The 27,864-nt window shown below is 34.8% G+C and overlaps 1 long non-coding RNA gene across 1 annotated transcript in view; it reads right to left on the bottom strand.

Moving 5' to 3' along the window:
* The window catches only part of LOC144287554 (uncharacterized), a 147,952-nt gene extending 122,708 nt beyond the window's left edge, over nt 1-25,244 (bottom strand). The window contains exon 1 of the long non-coding RNA XR_013355338.1: nt 25,152-25,244. This is a non-coding gene — a long non-coding RNA (uncharacterized LOC144287554). The remainder of the gene's footprint in view (nt 1-25,151) is intronic.
* Between the last annotated feature and the right edge of the window lie 2,620 nt (nt 25,245-27,864).

Genomic DNA, 27,864 nt, shown 5'->3' with positions numbered 1-27,864 from the left:
TAATCAGTTCCTTCATTCACACCTCAGTCATCTTAGTTACACGGTGTGTCCTGAGTAATGTGTTTTTGAAACACTAATCATAATCAAGCTTATTTTCTCATCTTTGCTTATTTTCTCATCTTAAAATTGGTCTAAATTAGTACATACCTCTTAAGGTTGTTGTAAGGATGAAGAGTTAACATACATAAAGTACATGACATGTCATGAATTTGGTACATTTACTAAAAATAATGACTTTGAAGTTTGTATATGATTCTTTTTTACACATGTATGTGTGTGGATTTGCATATATCTACATGTATGCATATTTGCACATATGCATATATGCATACATGCATATAAGGATAACTATATAGGAAGTTTTCAGCTGATAGGATGATATAGATTAGAAATGTCCATTGTGACCAGAAAGAGTAAATGTGGAAACTCGCAAGATTGCTTCTGCCAAAGTGCCTGCATATCTACATATATGTAGATACATGTAACTATATACATACACAAATAGATGTGTGTGTGTGTGTAGTTAAAATAGATACAAGGCAATCCATATTTTAATGCAATTCTTGTTTGTTTTCCAACATTTTATTGAGAATTTTAAAAGTGACAATGTTTCAGGTAGTGTTATAATTTGCATACAATACAAAGTATGCCTGCATTAGGATGCTGCATTAACAAAAAAAATCCTTAAAAAAATGAGTAATTAATTAAATACAGTTGATTTCTTACACATGCAAAGTCTGCATCAAATCAGGCAATCCTCCTCCACATTGGTACTTAAGTCATTAAAAATGGGGGCTTCCAAGACACCACAACAAGTGACAAGAAGTCTTGAGAATAATGGCAAGTAAGAAGGACAGACTGAAAAAGGGCTGGTCTCATACCTTGGACAGAACTCAGTCACGTGGCCCAACCACATGACTTCCTACCTGCAAGGGGGATGGGATGATAATAGACTTAGAGATTTCCAATGTGACCAAAAAAAGGAAATGTAGGAACTCATAAGATTGCATCTATCACAGCACCTAGCAGAGTATGCTGGATATTTGAATCCATACAGTAAAAATTTATAGTTGTCACAGTGGATCATAATAATTTCATAACATTTGCCTTAACAGACAAAATAATGACTCATAAATCTGATATATTTAGATTCAGCTCTATCTCTCTAGATTATAGAGCAAAAATATATTATTTATTATGCACAAAGCTCCTTCTCAACACCAGTTTCTCCCTATTTCTAGTTATTGTTCAGATGGATTAAAAGAAATGCATACTTATATATGCATTATAAACTGTAATAACTGCAATAGTATAAAAACATGTTATTACTGCCATTCAATATGTAGTATTTGTAAAATATGTTTATATATAGTATATAAATGTACATACACACACTAACATACACTGTCTTATAGTAACTCTTAAATTACTATCTGGACCTACTATTTAACTTATTTTCAATACTTTCACAAATCTCCAACCAAATAGTTAAATCTTTCAGGGTGTATGGGGTCATAAGATATTGGGAATGCTAAACACATGGTCATCTCTCAATAAATATTTGTTGAATGAGTAAACAGGGTCAGCTGGTAGAGGCGATTTCATGTCAGGCTGAGGAATTTGGCTTTTAGCCTATAAGGATAACCATAGGAAGGTTTTGAGCTGAGAAACAGCATGATGAAAACAGTAATTTAGAAATGTTACTATGTCACTGGATAGAGAAATGATGAGAGAGGAAAGGTTGGAGAGGAAACTAATGAAGAAGCTACTGCAGTAATTCAATATATAAATCTGGGCTTACCTAGTGGAAATGGAATGAGAAATAAGGATCAAATGCTAGAGACATTTTAAATAAAATTTGGCAAATTATTTAATGGTGAATTAGACCATACAGAGAAGAGAGACAAAGATTAATTCAAGACACTGAACTTAAGATCAAGGAAGAAAGTGACACTGTTGGTGGAGAAAAGGCCACTTAAATGTAATGGTTTGAAGGGATTTAGCACACTTGTTTGTTGATTTCAGAGGCAGAGGCAGGTGCCTTACACTTGCCAGTAATTTTTCTATATGATAGTTGTGTGAAGGAGTGCATGCACAATTAGTCATGTTGAATTAGAATTCTTTTATTGTAAGATACTCTCATTTAAAGAATATTAAATCTCATTTTGGGAGTTGAAATAACATTTTTAATATTAATTTAGGTTATAGGGCTACAAAACGCTATCAGTACAATGCTATGAAACCGCCTCATTCAAATAAATAGCATTTCCACTTCTAAATAACAAGTGATTGAGTTAAAAAGAAAATCCTTTCAAAGGATATACTATAAAATATGCCACACAGATTTTGTTGTAATTAGGCAAAACCGCTGTGTGAGCTACTTTACATTCCAAGTTAAAATTGTTCATAATTCCTTGATTTTATTTATAGAGATAACATTTAGCCTGTACTAACTTGTAAATTAAGTAATGGAATTAATCTTTTTTTTCTAACATTATCAATTAAAATTAAATGATTTTGTTTATCAAATTGCTTTGTTTGGAAAAAGACTCAATATCTAATATCTTATCCAATAGAATATTTCAATTAAATTTTCATTCAAGTGGATTCCCATTACATAAAAAGAAATTCACTGTGTAAATAGTACTTTGTTTCTTTAAGAATTATTAACGGTGTCTACAAGAACTATTATGGAGCCTATCCTTCCTTCCTGATAAGATATGCAGAAAGAAGAACAATCCGTATAAAGAAAAGAACTGTAAATAATAGCATTTCTAGGACCCAGGCTTCTCCTGCTCTGACCTTCTTGTGGAGGAAATTTCTTCAGTTCATGCCAAAATATCTTTATTTCCAGTGAAATAAACTGGAAACTCCTGCAGTTCTATTTGAAGGCATATCAGAAATCTATTTTCTCAATATTTTCTAGTTATACAGAGTATCTATAATCTAATAAAGGAAGTGATTATCAGGGAAACCATATGTAATTTTACGTGCTTTTTCTACTGAGGACTAGAGATACAGGGGGGAGAAACATACACAAATTTGTCAAATACCTATTTCACAGTAGTTGTTGCATGGATGACCGGACTGAATTCTCACTAACTTTATGAAGTTAGTCCTATTTTTATTTTCTCCATTTTACAGAAAAAGGAACTCAGGTTTTTTAATTAAAGTCAAGTAACTTCCTTAGGGGTGCCTTTAGTTAGGCACTTAAGCAACTGACTCTTGATTTTGGCTCACGTCATCATCTTGGTGTTGAGAGATGGAGCCTCCCATCAGGCTCCATGATCAGAATGGAGTCTGCTTGTCCCTCACCCTCTGCTCCTGCTCTCTCACTCTTTTTATCTCTCTCAAATAAATAAATAAAATCTTTAAAAAATAAATATATACAATAAAGTCATGTAACTTCTCTTTTATCAAATCTAAATTAATCTTATATTAAGACATACAATTATTCTATATATCACAAAAGTGAAATAAAATAGTAGATTAGAAGACATCATTTTTTACCAAAAGGATACAAAAATACTGATACAAAGGAGCACAGGCACCCTGATATTTGTAGCAGCATTATCAACAATAGCCAAACTATGGAAAGAGCCCAAATGTCCACTGAATGATGAATGAATAAAGAAGAGGTGAAGATGTGGTATATATATATATATATATATATATATATATATATATGCCACAAAAATAATGAAATCTTGCCATTTGCAATGACATGCATGGAGTTGGAGTATATTATGCTAAATGCAATAAAAGTCAGAGAAAGACAGATACTGTATGATTTCACTCCTATGTGGAATTTTAGAAACTAATAGATGAACAGAGGGGAAGAAGGGAAAAAAGAAGGCAGACCACAGGAGACTCTTAACTATAGAGAACTGAAGGTTGATAGGGAGGTGAGTGTGTGTTGGATATTGAGGAGGGCACTTGTTGTGATCAGCACTGGGCGTTACATGTAAGTGATGAATTGCTGAATTCTACACGTGAAACCAAGTTTACCGTTTCTGTTAACTAAATGGAGTGTAAATAAAACCTTTAAATGAAAAAAAAAAAAGACAACACCATTTAAAGAGACATCACTATTTCAGAAATAATAAAAGGTGATCACATGTGAGAGTGAGGTCGGCAAAATAGCATACTGGGAAGCAGTTCTCCTTCCTTAACAAAGACACCAAATTTATAAAAACTATAGACTAGGATATCTCTGTGAGGACTCTAGAGACCAGCTGAGAAGCTATAGCACCCATGCTATTGTAAAAGCAGCATGGGATTCTAGCAAAAGGATAAGAAAATTCATAGCATTTGACAGACCTGTTGGGCCCCTTTCTCTATGTGGAATAGGGCAAAGCAACTGGGAAGAACCTCTCACACCCAGAATGGCAACAAAAGAGTGACAAATGTTCTGGCATGTTTGGGAGCTGCCCAAGAGACAGGTTTCTGTCTTGCCTGACTCAAGATGTTGACATGATTATTACCAGAGCCCCATAGCCCACTGTACCTGTTTTATACACTGATATTATAGGCTGTGTTATCTATCTTTATTGTTACAATGTTTTTTAAATGATTAAAACGCTGAGTTTCATTTATTATCCATTTTACTTCATCAGGTTTATTTCAATATGTACCTGAAGCCTGTTCTGCCAATTGCTGGGTGTCTTGAGTAGAAGTAAGTGACAGAAATCTGAAGGCTTTAACTGAACAACTCCAGCCTGACAGCACCCCACCAGGTTCAGAATGCAGAGAAACTGGGAAATCAGCTTCATCTTCATGACATCACCACATAAGGCCAATCACAAATGCCTCTTTTTTACCTTATGTAATAAGAACTAGACATATTGAGCAAATGTGAAGGCTGGGCTTCTCATCTGATCCTAAAAGATTCACAAGGCTTTCTTGTCAACCAAGAATACCATATTTGGCCAAACTAGCCTTCAAAGATGAAGGAGAAATTAAGGCTTTCCCAGGTAAACAAAAGCTAAGGGAATTCATCACCACTAAACCCATTCTACAAAAAAAATACCAAGGTAGTCCTTAGAGTTGAAATGAAAATATGGTAGGGAGCAACACAACGTAATATGAAAATATAATATTCCTCAGTAGAGATAAACACGTAAACAAATATAATAATTAGTACTACTATAATTTCAGTGCACAGAATTTAAATTTTAAACATTTTAAACATCTAAAAATCTACATGAACAGGTATACAGTATATAAAGATGTTATTTGTGGTATCAGCAAAATTAAATGGGAGAGAGTGGAACTGTAAACAGTGGAGTTTTTGTATGTAATTGAAGTTAAGCTGTTATCAGTTTAAAATAGATTGCTGCAACTTTAAGATTTATATGTATTTGCAATAGTTACCACAAAGAAAATGTTCTATTGAACATACACAGAAGGAAATAAAAATAGCACTACAAAAAGAGAGAGAGAGAGAGAGAGAGAGAGAGAGAGAAACAAAGAAACAAAGAAAAAGAAAAATCAATGAAACACAAAGGAAAGCAGTTAAGGAGGGACAAAAATGTTATCAAATGTATGGGAACAATTAACAAAATGGCAATAAGAAGTTGACCTCTATCAGTAATTACTTTAGATGTAAATGAATTAGGGACACCCTGGTGGCTCAGTGGTTGAGCATCTGCCTTTGGCTCAGGGCATGATCCCAGGGTCCGGGGATCGAGTCCCACATCAGGCTCCCTGCATGGAGCCTGCTTCTCCTTCTGCCTGTGTCTCTGCCTCTCTTTCTCTCTGTCTGTCTTGAATAAATAAATAAAATCTTATAAAAATGTAAGTGGATTAAACTTCATAATTAAAAGAAATGGATTGACTGAATGCATAAAAAAAAAGCAAACGGAACACAATTAAATGCTGGCACAAGAGACAAATTTTAGAACTAGAGACACACACAGGCTAAAATGAAAAGGTAGAAAAAGATGTTCTATACAGATGATAACCAAAAGGGAGAAGGAGTTGCTATACTAATATCAGACAACACTGACTTTAACACAAAAAAAAATATTACAATAGACAAAGAATAGCATTATATAATGATAAAAGATCAAGTCTCCAAGAAGATATAACAATTAGAGATATTTATATGCCAAACCTAAGAGCTCAAAGGATAGGAAGCAAACTCCAACAGAACTGAAGGGAGAAAGGCAGCAACACAATAATGGTAGGAGCCAATAATACCCCTATTTCAACAGAACAAGCCGATAGACCAATAAGGAAACAAAACTTTAAAAACACCATAGATCAGTTGGTCCTAACAAATATATACAACACATGCTATTCAACAATAGCAGAATATAAAATCTCAAGTAAATATGGAGCTTCTCAAGGATTAGGCTTTAAACAAGTCTTAACCAATTCTGAAAAAATAAATCAAAGTATCTTTTCTGATCACAATGAAAAGAAAAAAAATCAATAGCACAAGAAAAACTGGGTGTAAGAAAAATTCACACAGAAATTTAAAAATGCCTTGAGACAAATGAAAATAAAACACAAAATACCAAAATATAGGAGATACAGCAAAAGCAGTGCTAAGAAGGAACGTTATAGCTATAATTGAATATATTAAAAAAGAAATAATATATAATAAATCAATGACCTGATATTACATATCAAGAAATTACAAAAAAAAGAAAAATTTAAACTCAAAGTTAGTAGAAAGAAGGAAGTAATAAAGATTAGAGATATACAAAGTGGGAAATAGAAAAAAATCAACAAACTTGTTTTCACCTGTAAAAATCAAATTGTCCATCTTAGCTAGATTAACAACAACAAAAGACTCATAACTAAAATAAAAGTAAAAGAAGGATCATCACATATAGTATTTCAGAAATAAAAATTATTATAACTGTTCCTAAATAATCTTACACCAACAAGTTGAATAACCTATAAGAAGTGAATAAATTAAGCACACAACCTAACAATACTGAATCATGAAGAAATAGAAAGTCTGAATAAAACAATAAATAAGGAAACTGAATCAATAATCAAAATCCACCCAAAAAAGTAAAGCCCAGGATGAGATGCTTTAATGGAGAATTCTACATCTAGACATTTAAAATTAACAATAATTCTGTATGTTCTCCAAAAAATCAGAGGAGAAAAAACTTCAAAGCTTACCCTATGAGACCAGTACTACCTTGATACTAGAGACAGACAAAAACATTACAAAAAAAAAAAAAAATACCTACTGATTTCTGATCAATATTGTTTAAAAAAATAATCAGCCAAATACTAGCAAATCAAATTCAACAATACATAAAAAAATTAAATGAAATGACCAAGTGGGATTTATTCATAGAATGTAAAAATCATTCAACATACAAAAATCAATTGATATAATATGCCACATAAACAAAATGGACAAAATCCATATGATCATTTCTATTAATTCAGCAAAAGCATTTGAGAACTCAATGCCATTTCATGATAAAAACATTAAAAAATAGCAGTAGAATATAATAAAAGTACATTTGTGAAAAGTCTATAGCTAGGGACACCTGAGTGGCTCAGTGGTTGAGTGTCTGCCTTTGGCTTGGGTCGTGATCCTGGAGACCCGGGATCGAGTCCCACATTGGGCTCCCTGCATGGAGCCTGCTTCTTCCTCTGCCTGTGTCTCTGCCTCTCTCTCTCTCTCTCTCTCTCTCTCTGTCTCTCATGAATAAATAAATAAAACCTTAAAAAAAAAAAAAAAGAAAAGTCCACAGCTAGTATCATTCTAAATGGTAAAAGACTGAAAGTGTTTCCTTTAAGATCAGGAAAGAAGGCAAAGATACCACTCTTACCACTTCTACTTGAGATGCACTAGAAGTTCCAGCCAGAGAAACTGAGCAAGAAACATAAATAAAAAGTATCCAATATTAGAAGAATGAAATAAAATGATCTCTATTCACAGATAATAAAACATTATTTGGAGAAACTTGTAAAAATTATACACGCATACTGTTAGAACAAATAAATGAACTGAGTAAAGTTGCAGGATACAAAATCAATATGCAACTATCAGTTGAATTTGTGTACAGTAAGAACAAACTATTGGAAAGAAATTAAGAAAACAATCCCATTTGCAACTGCATCAAAAAGAATAAAATGTCTAAGAATAAATTTAACCAGGATATAAAAATCTGTATACTGAAAACTATGACATTAATGAAAGAAACTGAAAAAGGCACAATAAATGGAAAGATATTCTGTCCTCACGGTTTGGAAAACTAATACTATTAAAATGTCTATATGATCCAAAGCCATCTATAGTTTTAATGCAACCTTTTTCAAAATTTCAATGGCATTTTTCAGAAAACTAGAAAAGAGTGATCTTATAATTTGTTTGGAACCACAAAGGTCCCAGATAGCCAAAGCAATTTTTTTTTAATTTTTTTTTTTTTTTTAGCCAAAGCAATCTTAAGAAGAACAAACCTGAAGACATCACACTTCTTTATTTCAAACTACACTGCAAAGATAGAGAAATCTTTAGAAATGTTTTATTGACATAAAAACAGACACATAGATCAGAGGCACAGAGAACCTAGAAATAAACTCACAAATGATCAATTAATTTATAACAAAGGAGCAAAAGATACACAATGGGAAAAGGATAGTCTCTTCAGTAAATTATACTGGGAAAACTAAACAGTAACAAGCAAAAAAATGAAACTGGACCCCTAAAGTACTCCATACAGAAAAATCAGCTCAAAATCAATAAAATACTTAAATGTAAGACCTGATAACATAAAACTCCTAGAAGAAAACACAACAGGTAAGCTTCTTGACATTGTTTTTAGCAGTACTTTTTTTTTATGTGACACCAAAAGCAAAGGCAACAAAAGCAAAAACAAATGAGCCTGTTTCTAATGAAAGCTTCTCCACAGCAAAAGAAACCATCAACAAAATGATAGGCAGCCTACTGAAGGAGAAAACATATTTACAAATCATGTATCAGCTAAGGGGTTAATATACAAAATACATAAAGAACTCATACAACTCAATAGCAAAAATAAAACACAACAATAACAAAAACGATTTGATTACAATATTGGCAGAGAAACTGAATATACAACTTCCAAAGACATACTAATGGTGAACATGTACATGACAAGGTACTCAACATCACTAATCATCAGGAAAATGTAAATAAAAACCACAATGTATGGTATCACCTCACACCAGTCAGAATGTCATTTAAAAAGATAAGAGATAAGCGCTGGCAAAGATGTGGAGGAAAGTAATTCCTTGGTCATTGTTGATGGGAGTATAAACTGGTGTAGCCACTATGGAAAACAGTATGGTGGTTCCTCGAAACATTAAAAATAAAACTACCATATGAGCCAGTAATCCCACTTCTAAGTATATTCTCAAGGGAAATTAAACAGAATATCAAAGAGATATCCAGACTTCCATGTTCATTGCAGCATTATTCACAGTAGCCAAAATATGGAAATAACCAAGTGTCAATCAACGGATCGAGATGATGTGGTATATATAGGATGGTGACAGGTGATAGCTGGACTTGTAGTGAGCACAGCATAATGTATAGAGAAGCTGAATCACTATGTTGTATACCTGAAACTAATGTGCGTCAATTATACTCAAATTAAAAATTTTTATACTAAAATTAACTAAATAAAATAAGGGCACTTGGGTGGTGCTGTCAGGTAAGTGTCCGACTCTTGGTTTCAGCTCAGGTCATGATCTCCAAGTCATGAGACTGAGCCACATCTCAGGCTCCAAGCTCAGAGTGCAGTAGGCTTGAAATTCTCTCTCCCTATCCCTCTGCCCCCCTCCAACTTGTGCTCTCTGCCTCTCTCAAATAAATATTTTTTAAAAATAAAAGGATGATGTAGTATGTGTACACACACACACACACACACAGGAATATTATTCAGTCATGAGAAAGAAGGAAATCTTGCCATTTGCAATGACATGGATGGATCTTGAGGTCAACAATAAGCCACACAAAGCAAGAAATACCAAATGGTATCACTTACATATGGAATCTGAACAAACAAATCCCAAAAACAGAGTAGAAGAGAGGTTACCAGGGGCTGAGGGGAGAGGAAATAGGAAGGTGTTGGTAAAAGTGTATAAACTTTCAGCTATAAATAAAGTCTGATGATCTAGCATAAAACATGGTGACTATAGTTAATAACACTGTATTGTATAATGGAAATTTGCTAAGAGGGTAGAACTTAAATGTTCCCTCCAAAAAAGGATAAATTTGTGATGTTAGGGATTGTGTTAATTAACTAGATGGTGGAAATTCTTTCATAGTGTACATGTTTATCAAATCACCACAATTTACACTTCCGATTTTGTCAATCGTACCTCAAAAAAGCCCAAAAATATATTTACGTTGTATTAGTAATATATTACATTGTATTAGTTCCCTTTTGGCTGCTGAAACAAACCACCAAAAATTAGGTGGCTAAAACAATATAAATTTATTCTCTTAGAGTTCCCGAAGTCTGAAACTTCTGGCCAAAACTTAGGTGTCAGCATTTTGGGAGGGGCAGGGGGCGGGGAGAGTTTTTAGGCCATGTTCTTTGCTTAATGGCCCCTTCTTCCACTGTCAAAGCCCACAGTTTAGCATTTCAAATCTTTCTGCTGAGGTCATCACAGAGGACATCTGCCTTCTGTCTCTGTAATAGAATCTCCTTCTGCTTTCCTCTTATGAGGACAACTGTGATTGAATTTAGGGACCAGGAGGAAAATAATGAAGGACAATCTATTTCAAGATTCTTAATCAAGTAAGCAAAGTCTCTTTTGTTGTATAATGTAAGATTCATAGGATGCAGGGATAGAACTTGGATATATTTGGGTACTATTATTTCCCTACCACAGGTGTGTTTCTATATATCTTGAGATTAGTCTTCTAACATATTTATAGTGCTTTGAAAACCATGGACTTTGGTTTGAGCAGAAGGATTTTTTTGAATCCAATTTAATACAAGGGTAAGGAAAATATTTGGGAGGACAAAACTTTCCTTGTCTCAAGGTCATCTGAGGTTTCCTTTTCTCTCCAGAATCTCTGCAAGCTAAGTTCTCTAAAAAAGACCAACAAAAATTAACATGATGCCTATCAGTGGTTGTCAGAGTATGTAGACAGTTGATGAGAATGTTAAAGATCAATATTTATCTGATCATCTAACATGTTCTCCCATAATATCACCATTCTTTATGTTTTAAATTACAATCAGAAAAATAGACTAGTTGTCTACCAGCAGCCCGTGATTATACATTGCTTAGTAGCTGGAAATCACAGGTTTATTTATTTTTTAAGATTTCATTTATTTGAGAGAGAGAGGGAGTGCGTGCAAGAGTGGAGAAAGGGGTGGAGGGAGAGGGAGAAGCAGATTCCCCATTGAGCTCAAGGTTCAATGTGGGGCTCAACCTGGGGCTCAATGTGGGGCTTGATCCCAGTACCCAGAGATCAGGACACTTAAGTGATCGAGCCACCCAGGTATCCCACAGGTTTATTTTTTAAAGGTATCTAAGTTTTGTAGTTACCTGCAGGAGGCAATTAGCTTTTTTTTTTTTTCTTATTCCAGGATGAATGATTATAAAAACACATCATAACTTCTTTCCTATGAAGCGTTGAGACACATTGATTCCTTTACAGTGTTTTCAATTTTCATTGTTTAATTAAAACAATTACAGAGAAGGCCACTTGAAGGGCACAGCAAAAGGGACCATAGATGACTCTGGAGTCATTCATTTGGCTCAACGGTGCCATTCTTACAATGATCTGTGGGATTTCTGTTGTCAGCAAATGTCCAGCCCATTGTTTTTGCATTTCTGTCTTCAGGGGGCCGCTGTTTCTCCATGAACTCCCATGGAGCTTCGCTGCAACACAGCACTCTATTCCAGGGCTCAACTGTCTCCACTAACGGCCTTTTCTTCCACAATGTGGCTCCCTGATGGGTCTCCTTGTGTTTCATTTTTACTTTGTATGAAATGTACTGCAAATAGCTGTTTATGCTCTGTCTATTTTATGGTGTCATGCCTTCTCTTTGGTGTATTAAGGGCCTGAAAGTCTTCTATTAGCTGTTTTCTACTTTAATTAGTTGCCTGCCACTCTTGTGTCTTTGAGCTATGTAATCTCCAATAGGTAGCAAGCTAAATTATCTGACACTTTTCTTTCTGTCAATTTGCTTTAAAATGTACCTTAGCAGTCTTTATGGGCATATATTATCATTAAGATAACATACCACTAACTACGAAATATTCTTTCATGTCCACGTAAAATATAAATATATATACAATTTAAAGATTTATATATATATATATATACATATATCTGTGTATATATATGTGTGTATACAAATGAACCTTTAAAAAAGTGACCCATCTTAAAAGAAAATGGGTCAGAATTCAACAAGGTACTGTAAGAGGACATTTAGTAAACATGAAAAATATGATCCTAGAATTTCTTATTTGTAGGATAGGAATAATAACACCTATTTCAGATATAATATTTGCCAAGTATCAGCATTTTGTCTGAAAATAGCAGGTATCGATAAAAGTTAATTATATTATATACCAAATCATAGCATATCACATAAATGTGTAGCTATTCATTGAACACAAATCTTTGTGATGACTACCATGTCTCACACCTATGCGTTTGAGTGCCTACTATGTGTTTGTACTCTCCTCCTGTGTCATACTAATTTCAACTAACTCATTGCCTAAAAAACAAACCACAGACTTTTATTAAGCATGTAAAACCTCTTTTGGAGCAAGCTATTAAAAAGGATTATTATATGCATCTTGAATGCAGAGACCATGTCCCCTACATTGAATAAATTCTATCTCTCAATTACAACTGTTTATGGCATTTTGAAAGATTCCATCCCGCCTGGCCTTTATGGGCATGTATTATCATTAAGATAACATACCACTAACTACGAAATATTCTTTCATGTCCACGTAAAATATAAATATATATATTTATATTTCTGGATATATATATAAATATATATATTTATATTTCTGGCCTTTCTGGAACATCCAAACATTGTTACTCAACAAATCTCATTACATTTTTTTTTAAGATTTTAGGGGGCACTGTAACACATAGAAGCATATGCTTCATATACAAGTTACTTGGATCACTCAAACATTTAGAAATGCTATGCAAATTTATGTGTATCACAGAGAGCCATTAAAATGTCTATAGAGACAGTCCAGTCTTATAGAATGGCTAATTCTGGCATTCTCCTCTTCAAATGAATCTAAATAACTTTTACAGGCTGCCACTTTCATTGTTCCAGTGACTCCCAAATACCCACACAGTATGTGATTTTGAATTATGCCCATCAATGATCTCCCTCCTATTTCTACCCGCAAAAAGCACAATAAGTGACTTCTATTGATCTTTGCCAAAGAATAAAATAGTGATCTAAAGAGGTTCTTGACAGTTAGCACAGCTGTAATAGATGTGCCCCTTCATCACGTGTCTTGTAAATTTGGGAGCCCAAGGAACTAGAGATAATTTTTTTGTGTGTCTATAAAACTAAGAGCTTGATGTAGGGTTGAAAGGGTCATTTATATAATTAAGAGTTTACAAAGAGTCAGAATATATCCACTACATTCAAAATATTTTATAAAAGTTTCTAAATATTTTATTCTCACCATAACCAGTGTTTTATATCCTAAAATGATTTAAATGGTGCAATGTACGTGCTAACACAGGTAGAGTTCCATTGATGTATTTTATAATATTTCCTACAATCTTCTTTGTTGATAGATACCAAGTGTTTATCAAATCTGATTAAGCATTTCAAAAATCAAGTCAAATGATTCAGGCAAGTGTTTTAACTCATGGAACTTAAGCAAATCTTAAAGAAGACTAATGTAATAGAGGTGACAAAGTAAGGTTGTTAGGAGTTCAGATTTGCCTCTACTTGGCCTGGGTTCAGTGTCCAGGCATGCCACTGTTAGATCTGTGTTCCTGGGAAAGTCACTGAATCGTTCTGTACCTCCATGTTTAAATCTGCAAAATTGAGATAATCGATTTTACAACATTTTCATAGGAATGATTACTTACTTTGAGACTTATGAGGGGCTTAGAAAAGAGCATGACAAAAAAAAAAAAAAAGAAAAGAAAAGAGCATGACTCATAGTAAACATTAAATAAATGCAAATTTTACTATTAAAACTACAGATTTAAAAAACAGGTCTAGGGACGCCTGGGTAGCTCAGCAGTTAAGCGTTTATCTTTGGCTCAGGGCATGATCCTGGAGTCCTGGGATCAAGTCCTGCCTCAGGCTCTCCGGAGAGCCTGCTTCTCCCTCTGCCTGTGTCTCTTCCTCTCTCTGTGTGTCTCTCATGAATAAATAAATATAATCTTTAAAAAAATAGGTCTGTACTCAAATCCATCTCATGGAACAGAAATTCCTGTGGCACACTCATGTAATAACAAATGTGAAAATATCATAGATGTCATCAGAGGAAATCATTACCCCTACTTACAGTGTTTATTCTAGGATATTCATATTTTCCTATGACTTATCAGAATAAAGTCACATTCCAGCCATTATACTTCCTACTAATAGTCTTTTTTTTTTTTTTTGCCGTAGCTAAAATATGAAATTTTTGTGAAGAGAACACTTCAGTAAGTATAGTCTCTTACTATTTTACTGTACCAACTTTTGAATTTGACTTTTTTCTTCCTCTGGAATTAAAGGTTATAAAGTTATAAAGTCCTGAAGGCAGCATCTTGCCCTTTTCATTGAGGTAGATTAGAGATTTTCTTTTCTTTTCCAATTTAGGGACCCATGCAATTTGATTTGTACAGTTGCTTTGGGAAGGATTTGATACATGTGGACTTTAGTATAGTATATGAGTACCAGTAAATTATCATACCCTGATTCATCAGTTGGAAAGAAGGAAAAGAGAGGCTAAAATGTTGAAATATGTGAAAAATTCTCCTTTTGTTATTTTTCCTATAGTCAGAACCTAAGTTGTCGTTCATCCACAGAAATTCTATTTTGACAGGGTAACAACATCTTTGATAGTTGAGGGAAGAAATAAAAGAAATAAAAGTTAACTTCCAAGCCCTCTGGAAACTGTACTCTTCACTCCTCAGGAAGAAAAAAAAAGAGTGAGAGAAATCTCATCTAAAAACAGTCTTTTGCAAGAGAAAAATTCTGTCAGGCTCTGCTAAAACCTATTTGCCATTGAATTTTGAACATATTCTTAAATTTCATTAGGACATAATGTATTTTCATTTTTCAATGTTAGGTTAAATATTATATTGAGTAATGCCTTTACCAATTCAGTTTTGGATTCCACAGGCTATAATCCTCCTTTGTATGTTTTAGTAACTCTAAATCTGCTCTATTTCTTCTAGGAATTATTTTCTAATATGATTCTTTTTCCACTAAAGCAGACTACTCTTTTCATTGAAGTTCCATTTTGAAATGTTCATTAGATGTTGAATGTCTATCAGTATCTACCGTCTATGTGCCCCTAATTCTTCTGTGTGCCTTTCAACTTTCATTTTCCTCAGTGCAAACACTTTCGTATTTTTACTTTCATCTATTCTTTAAGGACTTGAAGGATGACAAAACCACTTTCAGAAAGAGCTAGGTCAGTAATAGAAGGCATTTTTTATAAGATTCTCCACCATGCATAACAGAGCAAAACAGGGAACAAGAGGAAGCAAACTAGAGTTGTGTGAAATTGCTCATTTATTCTTCTCAAATAGTTTTCAGTTTTTCATGAAACTGCTGAAAAATTCACAAATTGTATTCCAATGAGATGAATATTTGTTTTCCAAGTTTTCATCAAAACTTTCGTCTTCAGGTAAACATTGTATATGCATAAGACATCCTGCTCCCGTGTGTGCTGGTAGTACCTGCCTGTTCTCAGGCATGAAAATGGAAGTGGGATATTAAATATGCACAAACTGACTGACTGGATAAGGAGAGATTCAGATAGGTCTGTGACTAGTGAATACACACTAAGATTGGGGGGGGGGGGGCAGAGCCTTTGCCCCACTTATCACTCTTCCAAAACAAAGAGTTTAAGCTGAAGATTTTTCTAATAGGGAATGTTTGTTTTGATTTGTTCTTTCTACCTTTTTGGCTAATTTTATTGTGAGAAACCAAATTATATGTCAAAATCTTTTATTCATAATAAGGGGAAAAAAATGGCCCAGATGCTTTGCCTTTTTCCAGCATTCATGGTTAGGTTTTCATGTAGAACTTTTTTTTTCTTTTTTCTTTTTGTTTTTTTGTTTTTGTTTTTGTTTTTGTTTTTGTTTTGATGATAGTGGTGAACTATTTGATAATAGTATATTTATTTTCTGCCTTCAATTGTAATTTTCTGAATAAACAACTTTAAATACCATAGTACCTTAATGGATCAGTAATATGATGGCAAATTTGGGTATCTGGTAGTTTGTAATACCATGTAATGGGTACTTTGAAATTGGTTTTCCTCTATGTGCATTTAAAGGATATTGGAGCATTCCTTAATTAGGACGAGGTAAATTATCCCATCATATAACTTTGACACAGATGTTTGTTAAGATAGAAGCCCAACATAAAATGACATTTAGAGGGACGCCTAGTTGGCTCTGTGGTTGAGCACCTGCCTTTGGCCCAGGGCGTGATCCTGGAGTCCCAGGATTGAGTCCCACATCGGGCTCCCTGCATCGAGCCTGCTTCTCTCTCTGCCTCTGTCTCTGCCTCTCTCTCACTGTGTGTCTCTCATGAAAAAAAAATAAAATAAAAAAATGACATGAGTCATTTTAGTTCAACCCTATGAGTGGTTGAACTGAGAGGCAAATCAACCAACCATACTTTCTTCCTTCTTCTTTCCTTCCTTTTCTCCCTCCCTTCCTTCCTTCTCCTAAAATCTCAAAACCTGATATTGATCTTTATCCTTCACAAAAAGTGAAGCAAGAAACACCCATGTGTAAACCAGGCAGGTGCAGAACAGCAGAAAATGGTGAGGCCTCTATGCCCAGCTCCAAAACTTTCAGTGTCCACATGACATATGATACTCTGCACCCTGATTCTGTTTGCCTTAGCCAGTTTTTGGTGCCATTCCAAAGCTCTGAATTTCCTTAATTTTTTTTTTCTTGATATCCTATACCTCCTAGCTAGCAATGGATTCATTTATATCATTATCATTTATATCATTATTTGTATCTCATGATTGACTTAGTTAGCATAAGAGATTACCACATGTTCACTCATACACACTATCCTCCCAACATTTATAATGCATCTGCATAAGCATGTATAAAAGGTAGTAATTTAGTCTGTTTTTTTTTTTTTTTTTTAGGGTTGTTTTGTGTTTTTGCAGGGTAAGAGAGGGTTTGTTTGTTTTGCTTTGTTTTATTTTTCATTTCCCATACTTTCCTGGTTCTTTAGACACATACGTCCTTTCGGTTTACTATCAGATTTTTTTTTTTAATTCTTGAATATTAAAGTAATATAAATAATGCTTTTAAGTTACTTATTCCTTTTTTATATTCCTGCCTATTTATCAAGCTAAATGCCCTATTTATTACACCTGTTTTAAGGAGTGGCTAAGGTCTATAAACATTGAGGTGAACCTCAAGTACCCTGTTATAGATCATAAAGTAGGGCTTTGGCTGGCAACTGTAGACTGGAAATAGGAATGAAGAAAATAATAGTCTAGTTTTATATCCTAGGATTCTGAGTTCTCCTAAATTAAAGGTGTAGCCAGAATTATCATGGAGAAAAGCTTAACTTCTATGACGTGCTTTATTTCCTAAGTAGGACCATAGTCAGGAAGCTTTCCCAGGAGATAAAATCAAATTATGAGATTCCCTAGGAATCTAAAGGCTCTTTGTTGGTTTCATTTCTACATTTGCTCATTTGGAATCTTCCATGTTTACCTTTACAATTACCTCAAAATATATATTGGTAATCTGTTATGTACCATTGCATTATAGTTCTGTTACGGTCACATTGGTGAATAAGGCACAAATCTTCCCCCCCGCCCCCCACAGAGTTTAAAATCTAATACATGAGGTGATGATTCTGGTACATGGCAAATACGGTGTATTGTGAGAGGCACCTGATCCAACTACAGAAAATCCTGGTGACCACTTAGGATAATATAAAGCCTAAAGCTAGGTTTTTATATTATTAGGATTTAACTAGTCAAAGGGGAGAACAAGAAAATGAGAGTGCTTCAGACTGAGGAACCATGTAAAAAGACTCAGAAGAAAAACAGATTATGGATAAGAGAAAGTAATTTATTCTGGTAGGAGGTTATGGTGTGAGGATGGTGATACCGAGAGATGAGACCAGTTCATGAAAACATGAAAAGCCCATTGACCATAATCACAAGTATTTGCTTTATCCTGATGGTACTGAGGGGAAGCTGGTCATTAAGGAATTTTTAATTACTAAATGGTTTTAATAGGAGAAATGTATATATATATATATATATATATATATATATATGTTTAATATATATGGTGTGCACGCATGCACGCATACACACATACATTTAGGACTAATTATGTGGAAAAGATGGAAACAGTTATAAACTTGAGTGAGTGCCCTAAGTCATTTTAGTGCAAATCTCCACCTCATCTCCATGCCATGTATGACAGATGCATTATGAATATTCTGCTATCAAGTTATTCAGTCCCTCTTACTCTGCATTCACAGATTTGACTCAGTGGAGGTAGCATAAAGAGGAAAAAAAATGCTCCCAATTCTTACCAACTATGAGTCTGGCAGGTAGCTTAATCCCTCCTAATTTTAGGTTTCTCTCATTTGTTTATTAAAAAAAAAAAAGTTTGGTAATAAGTCACTAACCCAATATAGAGTGCCTATGGAAAATAAAAATAACCTGGATATTTAATTTTATTGCATTATTTCACAATAATATATATTTTGTTATATCAAAGAAAATTTTTAGATCAAATAAATATTTATTATTATTGTGTTATATCACAGAAATTTCTCCCAAAAGACTATAGCATAGCACAAATCATGACAAAGGTAACTTAGTTATGTGAAGAATGATGGCTGGAGCTGGCCAGTGTAAAAACCCTTCACTTGTTTCTGATTTGTTCAGTAGCCACAGCAAATAACAAGAATATGAGAAGTTTGCAAGATATACAGATGACTCTGGTGGAAGTGCAAGAATGACACTTTTTTTTTTTTAATTTTTTTATGATAGTCACAGAGAGAGAGAGAGAGAGAGAGAGGCAGAGACACAGGCAGAGGGAGAAGCAGGCTCCATGCACCGGGAGCCCAATGTGGGATTCAATCCCGGGTCTCCAGGATCGCGCCCTGGGCCAAAGGCAGGCGCTAAACCGCTGCGCCACCCAGGGATCCCAAGAATGATACTTTGAAAGTTGGAGGAAGGAGGAGGAGAGGGACAAAGTTTTTTTAAAAAACATCCTGAAATTTATTATTTCTTACCAAGCAGATGCCAGGGAGTATCACATAGTATATGTAATAATGGAAAATAATGCAGGTAGATAAATTTTGGTATGTGTTGAGCAAGCAATAAATAACTGCTCCTTGGGCAGCCCCGGTGGCGCAGCGGTTTAGCGCCGCCTGCAGCCCAGGGCATGATCCTGGAGACCCTGGATCAAGTCCCACGTCAGGCTCTCTGCATGGAGCCTGCTTCTCCCTCTGCTTGTGTCTCTGCCTCTCTTTCTCTCTCTGCATCTCTATGAATAAATAAAATATTTTAAAAAATAAATAACTGCTTCTACGTTGCAGTCTTTGAGAACCTGAGATATAGACTGTTCTGATCATGCTGATGCTTCCAGCTGGGAACAAAGTTCATGTATCCTAGTTTATCCCAAAGTAAGTGAAGAACATCTAAGACACACTGTGCTGAGGTCTAATTATCTTTGCACCATTGACAGAAAAATATAATTTTATTTGCCTTGTTGATAACAAGTTTTATATTCTTACTATGTGGGTGGGTCTTTTAGCCAAGCTATAATGGCAGCATTCCAAGTCACCTGCTCTTCTTGGGAGATAGCAGATGTGTTCAGACTTCTTTGGTGAGTCATTAACTTTCCAGGCCTTAAAAAGGCCTGCACACAAGAGCTCTGCAAACCATCTGTGCCTCTGCTTCCTACCAATTCTGGTAACCCTCTCTAACCAACACATGTATTTACATTGTTAACTCTTAACAACAAAGTTCCATCAACTTCAGAAATTTCATGGCAAGGCAAGTATTGCTTTCAGATATTTCTAGGTTATGGTCTCTCAATTAAATGCATTTTTGTATTTAACACAGACTCAACTAACTTAACTTCTGCAGGCTACCAAACAGGAATGTAAAGTCCCATTTCTTTAAAGGACTGGAAGAAAGCACCAATTATCATCCTGAATACCTTTTAGTTAAAATGATACCTAAGTTTTACCAGACTAATGAATTGAGACCATTTCACAGGAATTTTATTCTACCCCATTTACATCATGCAGTATCCAAAATGTTGTACACTCTTTGGCTACCTAGTGGGAAGATATGTTAGATATACATTTATTCACAGCTCAGAATCACCATGGACTCATTAACAGGCCTTCTCATTGTAAAATAGTACTTTCTGCAAGCACTTCACATGGCTTATCAATCAACTCAATTTACATTTATGAGTGTCCTTCACGTGTCCATCCCATGGTGCTAGGGGGACTTTATATAAAAGAAAATACAATAAATATTTAAAAGGCTAAATCAAACAAATAAGTTTTTTAGTTGAACCTTACAAATCAACAGCAATTTTAAAGCTCTCATGCATAAAAGAATAGATTTCCTGGCTGAAGAGCAGGGTGTGGAAGGATATGATCTATTACAATCAGTCTGCAAGGTGGGAGATGGAGGTCAGTGATTGTAAATTGTGGCAGAAACTCCTTCAGAATCATGAAGTCTTTATGTGACAGGCGTGCACTGAGTAGGTGCAGAAAGGAAACCATATGGTTAATAAAACACACATGCACCACACATACAAGCACACACATGCACACACAAATACAACTTTACAGTAACCCTAAGGTCAAAAAGTTTGATTTTAGAACAAAGAAAATCACCTCTTTAAAGTTAGCAGCATAGATTACATTTTAAACACTTATACTAGGGAACCAATCAGTAGCAACCCAATTTTATCTGTACTAAATTCAGGGAAATTTGAAGACATCCATGCTTGAATATCACACAGACAATTATGCAAAACATCAAGCTGCTTCATAGGTCTGCAGGGACTGGAAAGAATATCTGAGTATCGTCTGCATACATATGACACTACAGGCCACAGCATTGAATAATGTTATACACTAAAAATATCTAAATATAAAGCTAAATAGGATTTCAAACAAGCCCCAGGGGAATCAGAAAGTAACTTGGCAAAGCACAAACCATTCCCTAAAGAAACAAATTGAAAGGAGAATAAAAGGATAAAGAAACTATCCAAAACAACCCATGCTAATTCCAGAAACTTCAAAAACATAGAGTTCTATCAAAGAATGACACAGTCAGCAGTATTCAAACTAGACAAATAGCCTTAAAAGGGTACAAGAAAACAGACATTCAACCAAGAAAATGCTCATGGACATTATGTAGTAATCTAAGTCTCAGGTCAGTAGTATGTGCATTCAACATGAGGTGCTAAAATGATATCCTAGCAAAAATCCAAGATATACTGTCTTTATCTAATGATTAGTAACAATTTTAGTGTTGTTGATGAAGAGCTTAAAAAACAAACAAACAACATAAGTGTCCAGCATTGTAGATTCTACTCAACTGTTTTACCTCTATCATTGTGGACCCAATGCCCCATTTTATATATATCTATATAGATGATAGATAGATAGATAGATAGATAGATAGATAGATAGATAGATGATAGAATTCTTAAGGGACAAAAGGTGATATTGCTGTTGTATTATCCTTATCATTATCCAATTATCAAATATTATAAAAATTATATAGTTTTGTCTTCCTCCATGTAGACCACCCATCACTTTTTTTAATATTTTATTCTTGATCTGGTTTTCTTATTACCCTAATTGTCAAAATTTGCTACCTCAACAACAACAACAAAAATTGCACTAAATGAAGTCAAACAGGCAAGGAAGAAATTACTCAAATCTACTGAAGTAGGAGAGAGAGACTGAGCATAACTCCTCTGAAACAAAAGTCAAATGGATTTTTATTTTATTTTTTAAGACTCCCACTATCTGTCTGTCTGTTGTTTGTTTATTTATTTATTTACTTATTTATGAGAGCATGAGAGAAAGCGCATGGGTAGGGGGCTTGGGGAGAGGGAGAAGCAGACAGGAGCTACCCTGGACTAGATCCTAGGACCCTCAGATCATGACCTGAGCCAAAGGGAGACATTTAATTGCTTAACTGATGAGCCATCCAGATGCCTCACAAGCGGATTTTTAAATGCTGGGATGAAATAAAGAAAAAAATATTGTTTTTTTCTGGAGGACTTTGCAGGAAATCATGTCTACGATTAAACTATTTATGTTTGCTAATTGTCAATTCTCTCTCATTAAAGTTAGGATCCCTCCCTATCCCCCACCACCACCCTACCCTCCACTGAAACTAAGCGATAGGGGCTCTACCTTCCTTGGTGATTACATAATTACATTTCAAAGGGATGGCTCTCAGTCCTTGAGAAAAACTTCATGCATTATAAAACCGGAAATAAGCTGGGAAAAGTTTACATCTCAAGGGATCAGGGAAAGAATCTCTAATTACAAGGTTTCTAAAGTCAATGCACCAATGGATAGTCTTTCCTCCTTTATCGAATATTAGTTGCCCATAAAGTTCAGGGTCCACTTCTGGATTCTCTATTCTGTTCCACTGATCTATGTGTCTGTTTTTGTGCCAGTACCACACTGTCTTGATGCCCACAGCTTTGTAGTACAACCTGAAATCTGGCATTGTGATGCCCCCAGATATGGTTTTCTTTTTTAAAATTCCCCTGGCTATTCGGGGTCTTTTCTGATTCCACACAAATCTTAAAATAATTTGTTCTAACTCTCTGAAGAAAGTCCATGGTATTTTGATAGGGATTGCATTAAACGTGTAAATTGCCCTGGGTAACATTGACATTTTCAGAATATTAATTCTGCCAATCCATGAGCATGGAATATTTTTCCATCTCTTTGTGTCTTCCTCAATTTCTTTCAGAAGTGTTCTATAGTTTTGAGGGTATAGATCCTTTACATCTTTGGTTAGGTTTATTCCTAGGTATCTTATGCTTTTGGGTGCAATTGTAAATAGACATGGCCAACATGCATATGAGAAAATGCTCTGCATCACTTGCCATCAGGGAAATACAAATCAAAACCACAATGAGATACCACCTCACACCAGTGAGAATGGGGAAAATTAACAAGGCAGGAAACAACAAATGTTGGAGAGGATGCGGAGAAAAGGGAACCCTCATACATTGTTGGTGGGAATGTTAACTGGTGCAGCCACTCTGGAAAACTGTGTGGAGGTTCCTCAAACAGTTAAAAATAGACCTGCCCTACGACCCAGCAATTGCACTGTTGGGGATTTACCCCAAAGATACAGATGCAATGAAACGCCGGGACACCTGCACCCCGATGTTTATAGCAGCAATGGCCACGATAGCCAAACTGTGGAAGGAGCCTCGGTGTCCAACGAAAGATGGATGGATAAAGAAGATGTGGTTTATGTATACAATGGAATATTACTCAGCTATTAGAAATGACAAATACCCACCATTTTTTCGACGTGGATGGAACTGGAGGGTATTATGCTGAGTGAAGTAAGTCAGTCGGAGAAGGACAAACATTATATGTTCTCATTCATTTGGGGAATATAAATAATAGTGAAAGGGAATATAAGAGAAGGGAGAAGAAATGTGTGGGAAATATCAGAAAGGGAGACAGAACGTAAAGACTGCTAACTCTGGGAAACGAACTAGGGGTGGTAGAAGGGGAGGAGGGCGGGGGGTGGGAGTGAATGGGTGACGGGCACTGGGGGTTATTCTGTATGTTGGTAAATTGAACACCAATAAAAAATAAATTTAAAAAAAATAAAATAAATAAATAAAGTCAATGCACCAAGTAAAGGAAGTGTCGGAAAGAAATCTGTCCAAAGTGTAGCCAAGCTGTGAGGAATATTAAGGACATCTTGGTCAGCCATATGCATCTCTTAGAAAGTACCGCTCAATTGCCCTAGAAGTTTATCTCCCAGACTGGTGGCTGTTGGAAGTATTCCAGATTTTTTTTTTAAGATTTTATTTATTTATTCATGAGAGACACAGAGAGAGAGAGAGAGAGAGGCAGAGACACAGACAGAGAGAGAAGCAGGCTTCATGCAGGGGGCCCGATGCGGGACTCAATCCCAGGTTTCTAGGATCAGGCCCTGGGCTGAAGGCAGGGGCTAAACCGCTGAGCCACCTGGGCTGCCCAAGTATTCCAGATTTTGATTAACAAATAAAGTTACCAATTTCCATAGCAGAATAAAACAATGATCATTACATTATAGAAAAACAAATATATATATGATTATGTTCATGAATGTGCTCACGATAAAGCAAAATCATATTTAATATCATCATGATCAAAAATGGATAAGCCTCATGTTTCTAACATTATATGAGATAAAATGGTAGCAATAAATACATTTTTATATTTTTACTAAGATTATGAATGTTCTGTAGTCAATAGTCATGTATGTAATATTTTATAATTTTAAACCTTTCCAATTTTTGATGCTTAGAGAAGTAAATATAACATTGCATAGACGTGATATGAATATGTGTCAATATTGAATAAAAGAAACTAATTCTTGACCACAATTAGTTTTAAATGAATACTGCCACACCAGTGGGCAAAATGAAACCCACCAGATTGATTTTCTTTGCCCCGAATCCTTTGTAATAAAATATTCATATCTATATGCTCTCAGGAATTTGGCAGAACACACTTCAATTAACATACCTCAGTGCTTCTAATTTGATGGCTACCAAATTAGAAATTTAAACAACATAATGGAAAGAAGTCTTTTGTGATAAACAAACCTTGTTGCTGTGGGCAAGCTTAGATCTTTTTTTTGGTTTTGTTGTTGTTGTTGCTGTTGTTGTTGTTGTTGTTGTTTCTTGGAACTGTGCTTGCCTGTAAGCTACCCACCTGGCTACTCAGGCTCTCCTTGGGAGAGGACTCCACGCTCCTTCTCTTCAGTTGTTCACAGCTTTGTTTAATTTCCTATTGAAAGAAAAACTCAAACTTGGGAGATTTTTCTGAAGTCACTGCAGGTAGTTAACAGTTTGGTTAAAAATAATTAAGCCAATTTGTTAATATGAAACTTAAACTCCTTCAGATAGAACACTAAGCTCACAGGATAAAAGAGACTGCCTAAATGGAAGGTTCTCCGGGGAGGCTTGGAGCCAGACCCAGCATGAGGTGCTTTATTTTCTACTGTAAATCTTCACACTTCTGCAAAATTGTTGGAAGCCAGTACCTCTGTGGGTAGTTTTGCTTATTCTTTTCTGCGTGTAACTGGTCCCTACTGGGAGTACCTCTAGTTGCTCCCAAGCAGATACCCTACAGCTAGCTCAAAGCATTAACAGAATGCAGAGTGAACTGAATACAGTGTGACAGATGCTTTCAGAAGGGACAGCCAAGGTAGAAACAAAAGACAGAATAACAGATACACTGTACTTGCCTCCAAAAAAGATGGAATTGATGCTCATTCTCCCAGAATAGGGGAAAAGCCCATTCAATTATGTTAGTCCTATTTATACTTCTGAATCATTTGAAGCAAACTGTCCAGCTTTCATCAGTCTAAGTGCCTGTCAGTAGAAGGTTAGGTGTTTAGTCTTCAAATAGTATCTTAGCTACAAATGAGCCAATGTTTCTTCTTGTTACAGCTAAAAGTCTAGTTCAGTCAAGCATTAATATTCATGTGTGCAGATATATTTATATACACTTTATATTTATTCATTTTTCCATTCAGTATATATTTATTGATTGCCTCCTCTTGTACAAGGTACACTGCCCTAGGCACTACTGATACTGCAGTAAGTAAAGAAGAAATCCACATAACTTTTGTTTACCTAGCCACTGGATGAAAATAATAAAATAATTCTATCCATGTGATTGTTTTAAAACTCTTTGTTTTGTTTTGAAATTTGATCTTAGGTCTAAGAAATTTGCTTTGTCGTTGCAAGCCTTCATTCAAATTAATTCTCCCCTATACCCTTGTACATAGATAGGTTTCTTTGCCAATCTGCATATAAAAGGTTCATAGGCAAGCAAATACTGATTCTCATCTGAGCATAGCACCAAGATGGAGAGGTACTCATGATTCTTATAGTGTGTCTGTCTGTCCACATTCGTGTACATGTGGCATACAACCATATAAAACATGTCTATAAGGTAAAAAACAACTGATTTTCATACAAGACTTTTAAAACCAAATGCATATTATAAGCATGAAGTCTGTAAAATGCATGTTATATTTATAGGAAGATCCTGTCATATTCAACAATAAAAAAATAAACGGATTTTGTATTCCAGAGGCTCTTCTGATATAAGCTATATTTATACCCCCAAAATATCACTTGCCAGTTTCAGAATACACTATTGTGCCGTTAATAATTCCTTAATTTCTCATTGGAGAAATTAAGGAATTATTATAGTCTTTATAGTCTTTATAGTCTTCTATTCTAACTACTTATGAACCTACTGAAAAGCTTTATGTTTGTCTTAAAATCCACCTATTTTTTATATTAAAAACAAAATAGCTACCTCATTGAATCTTTAAAGAATGTTTGTATGTGAAAGAAAACAGGACACATTGGAAAATATTTTCCTCTCTCTGCCTACATTTTATATGTCCCAACTTAGTACACATTAATTTTAAAAGCTAGAAAAAATATGGTAGAAATCTTAGGTGGACAAATTTGGCCTACACATTACACAGTGGAACATAATGTATTTGGGGAAAATAGCTACAGCCATTCCACAAATGAATAGTAGAGCAAAGATTTGATATGAAACAGTGTTGAGATTTCTAAATAAATATTTTGCTCAAGACCTCCAAACAGGTAAGAGTATCCTCTATTGATTTAGTAATTGCAAAAAAAAATCAGAAGATGGACAAAGGGTGTTTTTCTAAAAATTATATTTAGTTTATATTTATATTTTTTTAGTTTATATTTTCAACCAAGATAAAAAAAAAACTAGATTTGAACTATTTATAGTCTGGTTACCCTTAACCTCTGCCTCACATTTCAGATTAATTTTTACTTCTTTGCCCTTTATTGTCAGCACTCTAAGAAGACAAAATTTCTAGTTATTTTAATCGATAACTCAAAAGCATTTATTGATCACTTACTGAGTACAAAGTGTTTGGGAGGTTCTGCAAAGAAATAGCACAACTCCTGAACAAACGTGCTGTCTTTCTGAGGAGATTAAAGAATCGTGTGTGTGTGTGTGTGTGTGTGTGTGTGTGTGTGTGTGTGAACCAAATATAACACGTATAGGATCATAACAATAAGTAGCAATAATCATGTAGTTAATAAGCAGCTACAGTTCTCTGGTATACTAAGTGTTTATTGTGCACACTAGTATTTTATCTAGTGCTGGATGATAAAGAAATGAAAGAGTTAGTCCCTGTCTTTAAAAATTCAAATCATAAAACATCTTGAAGATGGAGTATTTAAGACATCACTTAAGTTAACTTTTCACTTTCCTAATGAAGAAGAGTTTACAATGCAGAAAATAAACTGCATGTGCAAAGAAAATGACAAAAAAAGAAGTACAAAACAAATTAAACTATAACAAGATGTAACATAATCGTGAAGTAATTAATTAAAGTGAAGAAATTCTGAAAATGGAA

This window comes from Canis aureus, chromosome 17, assembly GCF_053574225.1.
Source record: "Canis aureus isolate CA01 chromosome 17, VMU_Caureus_v.1.0, whole genome shotgun sequence".
In the NCBI taxonomy this organism is placed as follows: domain Eukaryota; kingdom Metazoa; phylum Chordata; class Mammalia; order Carnivora; family Canidae; genus Canis; species Canis aureus.
The sequence above is the reverse complement of the archived record's forward strand: the minus strand, read 5'-3'. Positions and strand labels throughout refer to the sequence as shown.